Source organism: Anabrus simplex, chromosome 3, assembly GCF_040414725.1.
Source record: "Anabrus simplex isolate iqAnaSimp1 chromosome 3, ASM4041472v1, whole genome shotgun sequence".
NCBI classification, from domain to species: Eukaryota; Metazoa; Arthropoda; class Insecta; order Orthoptera; family Tettigoniidae; genus Anabrus; species Anabrus simplex.
The window spans coordinates 315,547,669-315,558,022 of NC_090267.1; positions in this window are offsets into that span (position 1 = coordinate 315,547,669).

A 10,354-nucleotide genomic window follows, 5' to 3' on the forward strand; every position below is an offset into this window, starting at 1 on the left:
CTATATTTAGGGGGTATATTGAGTTCAAAAATTTGAATAAGGTGAAATTTGGGTACATTTGTAACGTTTTACATTACATTTTGCCTAATGTATAAGCTAGAATCATGAAATTTGTTCCACATATGGCCCTTGATCGTGTAAAGATGCGCACCCTACTTGATGATCCTATAATTCTTATAAGTGTGTCAAACGATGAAAAATACTTGTAAAAATCATCAAATTTACGAACAACCCAGAAATACGGCCAAATCTAACGTACTGTATAAGGGAGAGAGATACGACAAAATGTCATAGGACCAAAGTTGTAGATCACTCCAAATTTAAGGGAGATTGTGCCATCCATTTTGTGATACGACTTACCGTTTAGCCAACAAATAGCTCGAAAGGAATGTCTGCACAGTCATTAAAATTGCCTCCATATTTCGATATCTTTGGGGTAAGAAGTTAAAAATTTGAACATCTTGGAATTTTTCCGTCGACTAGGGGCCAAAAGCTATCATTTTACCCAATTTCAATTTTCTACCTCGTCTGGCAGGTTGTGCCGCCATCTTGATTTGGGGGGACGGGGGATAAAAATGAAGAAATTCCTGAATATTTTTAAGCCCACGAAACCTATAGGTTGTCACTTTGGACAAATTATACAACTGCGTTCTTATGCTGAGCCCAAAATTTGAGGCCCCAGCGTGCCCCCTCAGGGAATTATGAGAATTTTCCATTTTCCTAGGGATCCTAGGGTCATCACCTTCTCCCGTACCAAGTTTCAAATTTCTGAGATTTCTGGAAGTGCCTCATTAATTCACGTTTTTTTTTTTTTCATTTTTAAATATTTATATATATATCGCTCCAGACCAAATTGCTTTTATATATAGATGACGGATAAGCATGAGCGCGTTGAAAAGTGCAGACCTCCACTTCGACATTCATAACTCCTAAAAGTTGCATGATATTAACAAACGGTTTGCGGTATCAGACGCCCCATTTATCGCTCTACATGTTTGTTTTTAAACCATTACCTCGTATCTCCTATATTTAGGGGGTATATTGAGTTCAAAAATTTGAATAAGGTGAAATTTGGGTACATTTGTAACGTTTTACATTACATTTTGCCTAATGTATAAAATAGAATCATAAAATTTGTTCCACATATGGCCCTTGATCGTGTAAAGATGCGCACCCTACTTGATGATCCTATAATTCTTATAAGTGTGTCAAACGATGAAAAATACTTGTAAAAATCATCAAATTTACGAACAACCCAGAAATACGGCCAAATCTAACGTACTGTATAAGGGAGAGAGATACGACAAAATGTCATAGGACCAAAGTTGTAGATCACTCCAAATTTAAGGGAGACTGTGCCATCCATTTTGTGATGCGACTTACCGTTTAGCCAACAAATAGCTCAAAAGGAATGTCTGCACAGTCATTAAAATTGCTTCCATATTTCGATACCTTTGGGTTAAAAAGTGAAAAATTTGATCATCTTGGAATTTTTTCGTCCATTAAGGACAAAAGCTATCATTTCACCAAATTTCAATTTTCTACCTCGTCTGGCAGGTTGTGCCGCCATCTTGATTTGGGGGACGGGGGATGAAAATGAGGAAATTCCTGAATATTTTTAAGCCCACGAAACCTATAGGTTGTCGCTTTGGACAAATTATACGACTGCGTTCTTATGCTGAGCCCACACTTTGAGGGAAGTGGAGAGTGGCCGAGTGGTAATAGTACTTGTCTACGAATCGCGACGATGAGAGTTCGAGTCCCACAATAGCCACACTTTGAGGGCCCCTAGTGTGCCTCCTCCAGGGAATTATGAGAATTTTCGATTTTTCTAGGGATGCTGGGGTCATCAGCTTCTCCCGTACCAAGTTTCAAATTTCTGAGATTTCTAGAAGTGCCTCATTAATTCACTTTTTTTTTTGTTTTAAATATTTATATATTACATCGCTCCAGACCGACTTGTTTTATATATATATTTAGGTCAACTCAAGATCGTATCAGTGGTTTTTAGCTTTCGTGTCTGTCTGTTTGTTTGTCTGTTCCACCACCATGACGAAACGGTTGGATAGATCTCAACCAAACTTCACATTTAGAGTATACTCCTCCAGAGCAAGGTTTAGATAGCCTCATTAATTCACGTTTTATTTAGTTTTAAATATTTATATATTACATCGCTCCAGACCGACTTGCTTTCATATATATATTTAGGTCAACTCAAGATCGTATCAGTGGTTTTTAGCTTTCGTGTCTGTCTGTTTGTTTGTCTGTTCCACCACCATGACGAAACGGTTGGATAGATCTCAACCAAACTTCACATTTAGAGTATACTCCTCCAGAGCAAGGTTTAGATAGCCTCATTAATTCACGTTTTATTTAGTTTTAAATATTTATATATTACATCGCTCCAGACCGACTTGCTTTCATATATATATTTAGGTCAACTCAAGATCGTATAAGTGGTTTTTAGCTTTCGTGTCTGTCTGTTTGTTTGTCTGTTCCACCACCATGACGAAACGGTTGGATAGATCTCGACCAAACTTCATATTTAGAGTATACTCCTCCAGAGCAAGGTTTAGATATACGCATGATTTAAAAATCACTGATTAGACTCGGTTTTTATAGGAAAATCAGAACAGTATTCTTCATTTTTCTCTTATACTATTGATTTTCTGTAAACTCCGCGCTTATATGTGAAACACTCCTTCATTTTAAACAACACTTGTTATGACGTAATTTCTCTTACTCTTCTTTTTTTTTTTTTTTTTTGCTATTGGCTTAACGTCGCACCGACACAGATATGTCTTATGGCGACGATGGGACAGGAAAGGGCTAGGACTGGGAAGGAAGCGGCCGTGGCCTTAATTAAGGTACAGCCCCAGCATTTGCCTGGTGTGAAAATGGGAAACCACGGAAAACCATATTCAGGGCTGCCGACAGTGGAGTTCGAACCTACTATCTCCCGAATACTGGATACCGGCCGCACTAAAGCGACTGCAGCTATCGAGCTCGGCCCTCTTACTCTTCAAATGACGGAGAAAATTACTATTTTCCGCGGGTTTCATGCTCTGCACTGACAATGAGTGACCGACAGACCGACAACGAACCTACTGGTTACCATGGCAACGACTGTGGCTGCTTACCAACAGGGAAGTAACGTAATGCCATTTTCGCAATCATTCCTGTAAACTCGTGGTTGTTCCTTAGGTAGGAGGCGAGAGACACATCAAGCTGCCAGTATGCGGGATATTTGCTGAAGACCGCTGTAGGTTACAGACGTCCTCACATAGCACTAAGCGGGGCTGTTAATATTTCAACAGTACCGTGGAGTGTAGCCCAATATTTCACACCGTAGGTTTCTTTCTGGCATATGCTCTAATTTTTACCGTATTTCTCTTCTACATCTGTTTTCTGCTTTAATTTCTTGCCTCTGCCTTGCCTCATTAGTCTTAAGTAATAACACCATAAGAATTATCTTATCTGTTTACCTAAGAATCCCTGCGGATAAATTTCTCCTCTGTTACCGCTTTCTTAAATCCGTAACTTATATCATCACAATTTAGTGAGTGATATTTCATCCTTCCAATACATCCACTTGGTATTTACGTATGTGTCCTATATAGCTGTTCTCAGTTATTATTTTATTGTCAATTACTCTCTACATTTTCAACTGTATTATTTTCTTCGTATATATGAGAGTGCTAATACAATATCCTGAGCACTCTTTCCATTGAGGAAAAATTCCAAGCTGTTCAAATGTGTAACTTTTGGCCTCGAAAAATGTCGAAATATGGAGACAATTACTAATGACGGCGCAGATCCTCGTTTCGGGGTAATTGGTGTTTGAACGGTAAGTCGTATCACAAAACAGCTAGCACAATCGGTGGTGAATTCGGAGAGATGTACAACTTTGGTCCTATAACTTTGTCGTATCTTGATCCCTTATTCGTTAGATTGAACTGCATTTCTCGATCTTACATTGATTTTGCAATTTTTTACGCGTACATGTTATAGCTTGACACACTTACAGGAAATATAGAATCATCAAATTTTATGATTCCAGCTGCTACATAAGAATCCGGAAAAAGAATATAATATGTGAAAGCTGTACCCTAATTTCACCGTATTCAATGTTTCTAACTCAATCTAACCAATAAATATAGGACATACGAGAAAATCTCATGGGACCAACCATGTAGAGCACTCAAAGAGGCGTCTGTTGGCGCAATCCCTTTGTCGGTATGACGTACCACTTAAAAGCAGTAAATCTCGAAGTAAAGAACTGCACTTATAAACGTGTCCATGCTTATCTATCCATCTGTATAAATACAGCTGTAAGGGCCCCGCAGTTTGTAATTTCGTTTGTTTTACCAATTTTTGATATATGTATCTGTTTTAGGTCAAATCAAGACCTTAACAGTGGATTTTAACTTTCGTGCCTGTACGTCTGTTTGTTTGTTTGTTTGTCTGTTCCACCATCACGGCGAAATGGCAGGAGAGATCTCGACCGAAGTTCATATTTAGAGGATACTCACCCAGAGGAAGGTTTAGATATGCATATGATTTTAAAATCACAGAATAGACTGGGGTTTATACGAAAAGCTGAACAGGTTCCTTCAATTTTCTCTTATATTATTGATTTTCTATAAAATCCTTAGACTATATGTGAAAATCACTTCACATTAAACAACTTTTCTTATGTACATAATTTCGCTTACTGTTCAAATGACGGAGAAATTTGCTATTTTTTGCCTTGGATGACGGACGCCCTCACAGACCGACAACGTACACTGCCGGCCAAAACTTTCCCGACAAAATATATGTCCCCGCACGAATATGTTTAATGATTGTTTAATGACAGAATATATAATAATACTATAAAAGGAGGTGTCTGTCTGTCTGTCTGTCTGTCTGTCTGTCTGTCTGTCTGTCTGTCTGTCTATCTGTCTGTCTGTCTGTCTGTCTGTCTGTCTGTCTGTCTGTCTGTCTGTCTGTCTGTCTGTCTGTCTGTCTGTCTGTCTGTCTGTCTGTCTGTCTGTCTGTCTGTCTGTCTGTCTGTCTGTGCACGATGCCCAGCAATATCTACAGCACGCAGAGATCTGAATTTTTGAACATAGGTAGATGGAAAAGGGTCCGAATGCACCTCGAAGCCGTAATTTTCATTTTCCCTTTCGTTGGTGAGTTATGAACGAAAAACCATCGGAAAACGTGCATTGTGATATGACAATCCAACGTGCTGTCACCAAGATTGAATGCAGAGTCACTGTCACTAGGCAACGTACATAAGATAGGTAGAGAACACAATATTCAAGGAGCCATTTTACGTCTAGGACGTAGGAAGCCGTTTTGGTCTTATATGGTGTGAGGGCATATGACGGTGTTGATGGTGATTCATCCGTCGGATCGGGACGTAAAGTCTTGAGCTATTCGAGAGGAGTGGGCTATGTGCCGGCGCCGGCTTTCATTCTCTTCATTCTTACTATCGTATAAAAACTCGCTATGAAGATTCATCTCACTTCACACCCGAACCCCGTAGAGAAAGGGGACAAGGGTTGGACACGTATACATTTACAGGAAACATATATGGCACAAGATAGACGACACTAATAAAGAAGGAATAATACATGTATCAGTCAAGATGCAATTTTAAGTCCGTGGAATAGGAAGCCATTTTAATGTTTGTCATAGGTGGGCACAGGTTTTCACCTAAGACACATAGTTGTGTCTAAAAGCAATTCTTACACCAAGACATGAAGCTGTCAACGTCATCAACAAGCAACACTCAGAAGAATCGTCCGGTTTTCTCTGAAATGATAAGTCTATTGACACGACGTGTCATTCAGATGAGGCTGTCAACTACACGACAGAGATTTTGAATAATTTGGAGTCACCTGGAGTACCCTCGAACATCTTGGGGTGGACGATTGTTGCACCAATTATCCTTCTTTGGAATATGAATCCTTCCCTCTACAATGAACAACGCTCTGAAACTGATGACGAATATTATTGAAGCCACCATCATGATTGAGCATGCCGCGGGGCGAAGTAGAATTCCTCGGACCGTAAGTCCAATGAGTAGGAAGCCATTTTCGGTGGTCCACGACACGAGGAGCCAGTCAAATCTACGACACACAGAGATCTGAAATATTGACATAGGACAATCGCTTAAAGTTGTAGGACTCCATCTTCCAAAACGGTGCTTTTGCCATTGTCAGCTGTTCGTGGATTGTTCAAGAGTTCGAAAGGCAAACAGAATACAGTATACATCTTACCTCCAAATGGAAGGACATTCATATAGTATATTCCGAAGCTCTAAGGAAACAATATATTTTGTATTATATAACATGGTCTTTTACATGGTTTTAATATTATTTGTACCATCCATTAACCCAGTATCTTAAGCAATTAAAAAGTAACAAAATAAAAATAAAATAATGTATTTCATGGAATTTACGTCAAAAATATGTGAGTTAATAAATATAATGTTTTAATTTGCTTTTAAATAAAGAGTTTAGAACATCTAACGGTTGAATTAATAAACGCGGGCAAAGCCGCGGTCACATGCTAGTGTATTACTGTAACTAAGTTTCGAAGGGTTTCACGCAACGGCGACGAGGTTATGTTTGACGTTCAGCATCGGATGAAAATGCACCCTATATAACACTTACAGTTAAATATGGAGGTGGGCTATGTGATGGTTTGGGGTTGTTTCACATTCACTGGAGTTGGTAGACCGCACCGAATACAAGGAACGCTGGACAAAAACGGCTACCATTCCATCCTATCTCGTTATGCTCTTCCGCCTGGACAGTAACGTGAATTTGTCCTCCAACAAATCAATGACCCCTAGACACACACCTCGCTATTCCATGAATTATCTGCCAAACAAACAAAACTCTGGGGAATTGTTTTATTGGAATCCCCCCACCCTCAATCCCCGGACTTAAATCCAATTGAGCTGCTGTGGGAGGAGATGGGTCGGCAAGTCCGAAAAGAGTGTCCTTCTTCAGCGGAAAAGCTGTTGGACTTTCTGCAGAATGCCTGGCAAAGTATACCTGCATCAGTGTTAGAAGAACTTTTCTGAGAATGCCGAGGATAATATTAAAAGTGTACTTGCAGCAAAGCGGGGATTCGTTGATGAGAAGAGAGTTTGATGTGTTCTGGTAGTCTGTGGGAGTATACGCGTATATATTGTTTATTTCTTGCTCAGATGTAACGTAAAAACGTAGTTTTATTTTAAAATATTAGTTTTAGAATATATATTTGTCAATTCCTTGCATAGGTATGTTGTTTTCTTTTAATCTTCGTCCATTCTTTAACAGTTCAATGCTTGTCCGGAAACTTTTGACCGGCAATGTACCTACCGGTTACCATGGAAACGTCTGTGGCTGCTTGCCAGCAGAGAAGTAACGTTATGCCATTTTCATCGTCATTTCTGTAAACTCGTGGTTGTTCCTTGGGTAGAAGGCGAGAGAGACTTCAAGCTGCCATCCTGCGGGCTATATGCAGAATACCGTAGGAGGTAACAATCGTCCTCAAATAACAACAGTACAGCGGAGTTTAGTCCATTATTTCATACCGTATGGTGTTTTCTGGCATATGCTGTCTTCTTTAATTTCTTGATTCTGCCTTGCCTCTTTATGCTTAAGTAATAACACCATATATCATCTTCTTACCTGTTTACCTAAGAATCCCTGCGGATAAATTTCTCTTGTTACCGTATTCTTAAATCCGTAACTCATATCATCAGAATTTAGTGAAGGTTATTTCATTCTTCCAATACATCCGCTTGATCTATATATATAAAATAACATGTACTGACTGACTGACTGACTGACAGATTCATCATCCCCGAGCCAAAACTACTCGACATAAAGAAATGAAACTTTGGGGATACATTTGTAATAGAGTGCAGGTGCTCACTAAGGGAGGATTTGTGGATATTCCGTCACTAACGGGGTGGAAAGTGGGGGTGAATTGTTTTAATGAGTACATCTATAACTCAAAGACGTAAAAGTTTACAGACGTAATAATTGGTATTTGTAACCTCCTTTAAAAATAAAGAAACACGTATTATTTTGTTTCCGGAAAATCCCATTAAGGGGGTGGGGTGAGAAAAGGTTAAAATGTGGTTGAATATCTTTTATGAGGATACATATTATATCTCAAAAACAGAAGATGTTAAAGACATGGACATTGGTATTGGAATCTCGTTTAAAAATAAAGAAGCACGTACTTTTTCGTTTTCGAAAAATTCAATTAATGTCGGGTGAACAGGAGTGACAAGGGGAGTGAATTTTTAAAAAGACTATAGATACAGTATATCTCAGAAACGTAATATGTTACAGGCGTGAAAATTGGTATTTGGATTCTCCTGTAAAGGTAAATAATCACAGATAATTGGTTTTCGGAAAATCCACTTCATGGATATTGAAAAATGAGCGTATTTAAAGTATATCTCAAAAACGTAATCTGTTATAGGCGTGAAAGTCTTTTAAAAATAAATAAACCTGTACTTTTCCGAAAGGGCACTTAAAGGGAGGCGTAAACATGACTGAAAAGGGGGTTGAATTCTTTTAATTAGGATACTGATATCTCGAAAACTGAAGATGTTACAGACGTGAAAATTGATACTTGGAGTCTCCTTTAAAAATAAAGAAACGCGTATTATTTGTTTTCGTAAATTCATTTAAGGAGGGGGTGAAAGAATTGAAAAACTAGTTGAATTATTTGTATAAGGATACTTATATCTAAAAATGTAAATATGTTACAGGCATGAAAATTGATATTTTGAATCTCCTTTAGAATTAAAGAAATGTGCATTTTTGGTGGAAAATCACCTTGGGGGAAGGGGTTAAAAAGGAGTTCAATTCTTTTTATGAGGATAAATATGTTTCAAAAACTGTAGACGTTACAGTCGCGATAATTGGTATTTGGAAGCTCCTTTATAAATAAAGAAGTAGATATTTTTTGTTTTCGGAAAATTCATTTAAGGGGGAGGGTGAAAGAAGGTGAAAAAATTGAATTCTTTTTATGGGGATAGTTACATCTCAAACACTGAAGATCTTGCGGACATGAAAATTGGTTGTTCTGTTATTGGCTGCCGAAAGAGAAACAACGGTGGACATCCATCAGAGAATGCAGACTGTGTATGGGGTAGCATATCTGTCCAAATCCACCATTGTAGAATGTTGCAAGTTTCGTGCAGGACGCATTTCGACATAAGACGCTGGTCGAGCTGGGATGCCAACCTCATCTACTACGGACAACGACAAGCGGATGGTGGACGAGTCCTACAGTCCTGATCTCTCCCCATGGGATCATCACGCCCTCTGTCCTCTCAAACAGACCTTGAAGGGTCGACGCTTCTTGTCGGACGAGGATGTGCAGCAGACGGTTTTGGACTTCACGCAGCAGGGCACGGTGTTCTACCTCACGGGAATCTTCAACCTGGTGAGTCGGTGTGGTGAGTGCCTTAGTGCTCACGGCGGTTTTGCCTTATTGGCATCCAGATTCAGTACTGTACGGCCGTCGAACGGTAAATTTTTGATCGCCCATTGTATGTCGCGCATGTAGACTCAGTCCTGCTTTACGATAGGGTAAGTTTCCTGGCGCCAGACCTATGTGGGGTGATATATTCACTATTGCGTGTATATGTGGTTGTTGGTGGTGTTGGTACACAAACAAATACAAAGACACAGAGAGGCCAAGCTACAGGAATTAACTATACATGGCTAAAATCACTCGCCCGGGATGAAATCGAGTCCAGGAGTTTCTGAACTGATGGTTAGTTCACAACCCATTCATTCAAGATGCCGCACAATTCCAATGGCGTTCCTTGAATGGTTTAAAAATTATGTTCACCCGTAGCCATATTTCTTCTAGAACTGCGGGGTAACCAATTGTGATACTCGGCCGATTAATTTCAGTAGACAGATGCGAACGACTACAGATGTAAGGATTTCGCATCTGTGTACGTACGAATTACTTCTTTATACGTGCCGACCAACGAAACGGCGTAAATTTATCATGAAATTTCTCAGAAGAATTCTATCGTCATTCACTGTTTAAATGGTGTTGAGTCGTGGACATATGCTTAAAACTCCAGCGTCCTGAGTATACTCAGTCACAACCTGCGATACATTTATTGATTCTGTCTTAATAGTAGTCATACATGTAACCCGATTAATGAAAATAGTGCTCGTGCTTCAAATACTACCACCCTCACCAGCACCACTACTAATACTATTAACAAAAAATTTATTTTCTTTTTTGAGCTTTTCCCAATTATTTGATTTCAGTACTATTACGTGACTTTGGCCCATTGTTATCACCCTTTCTGACGTCAGAACCACAT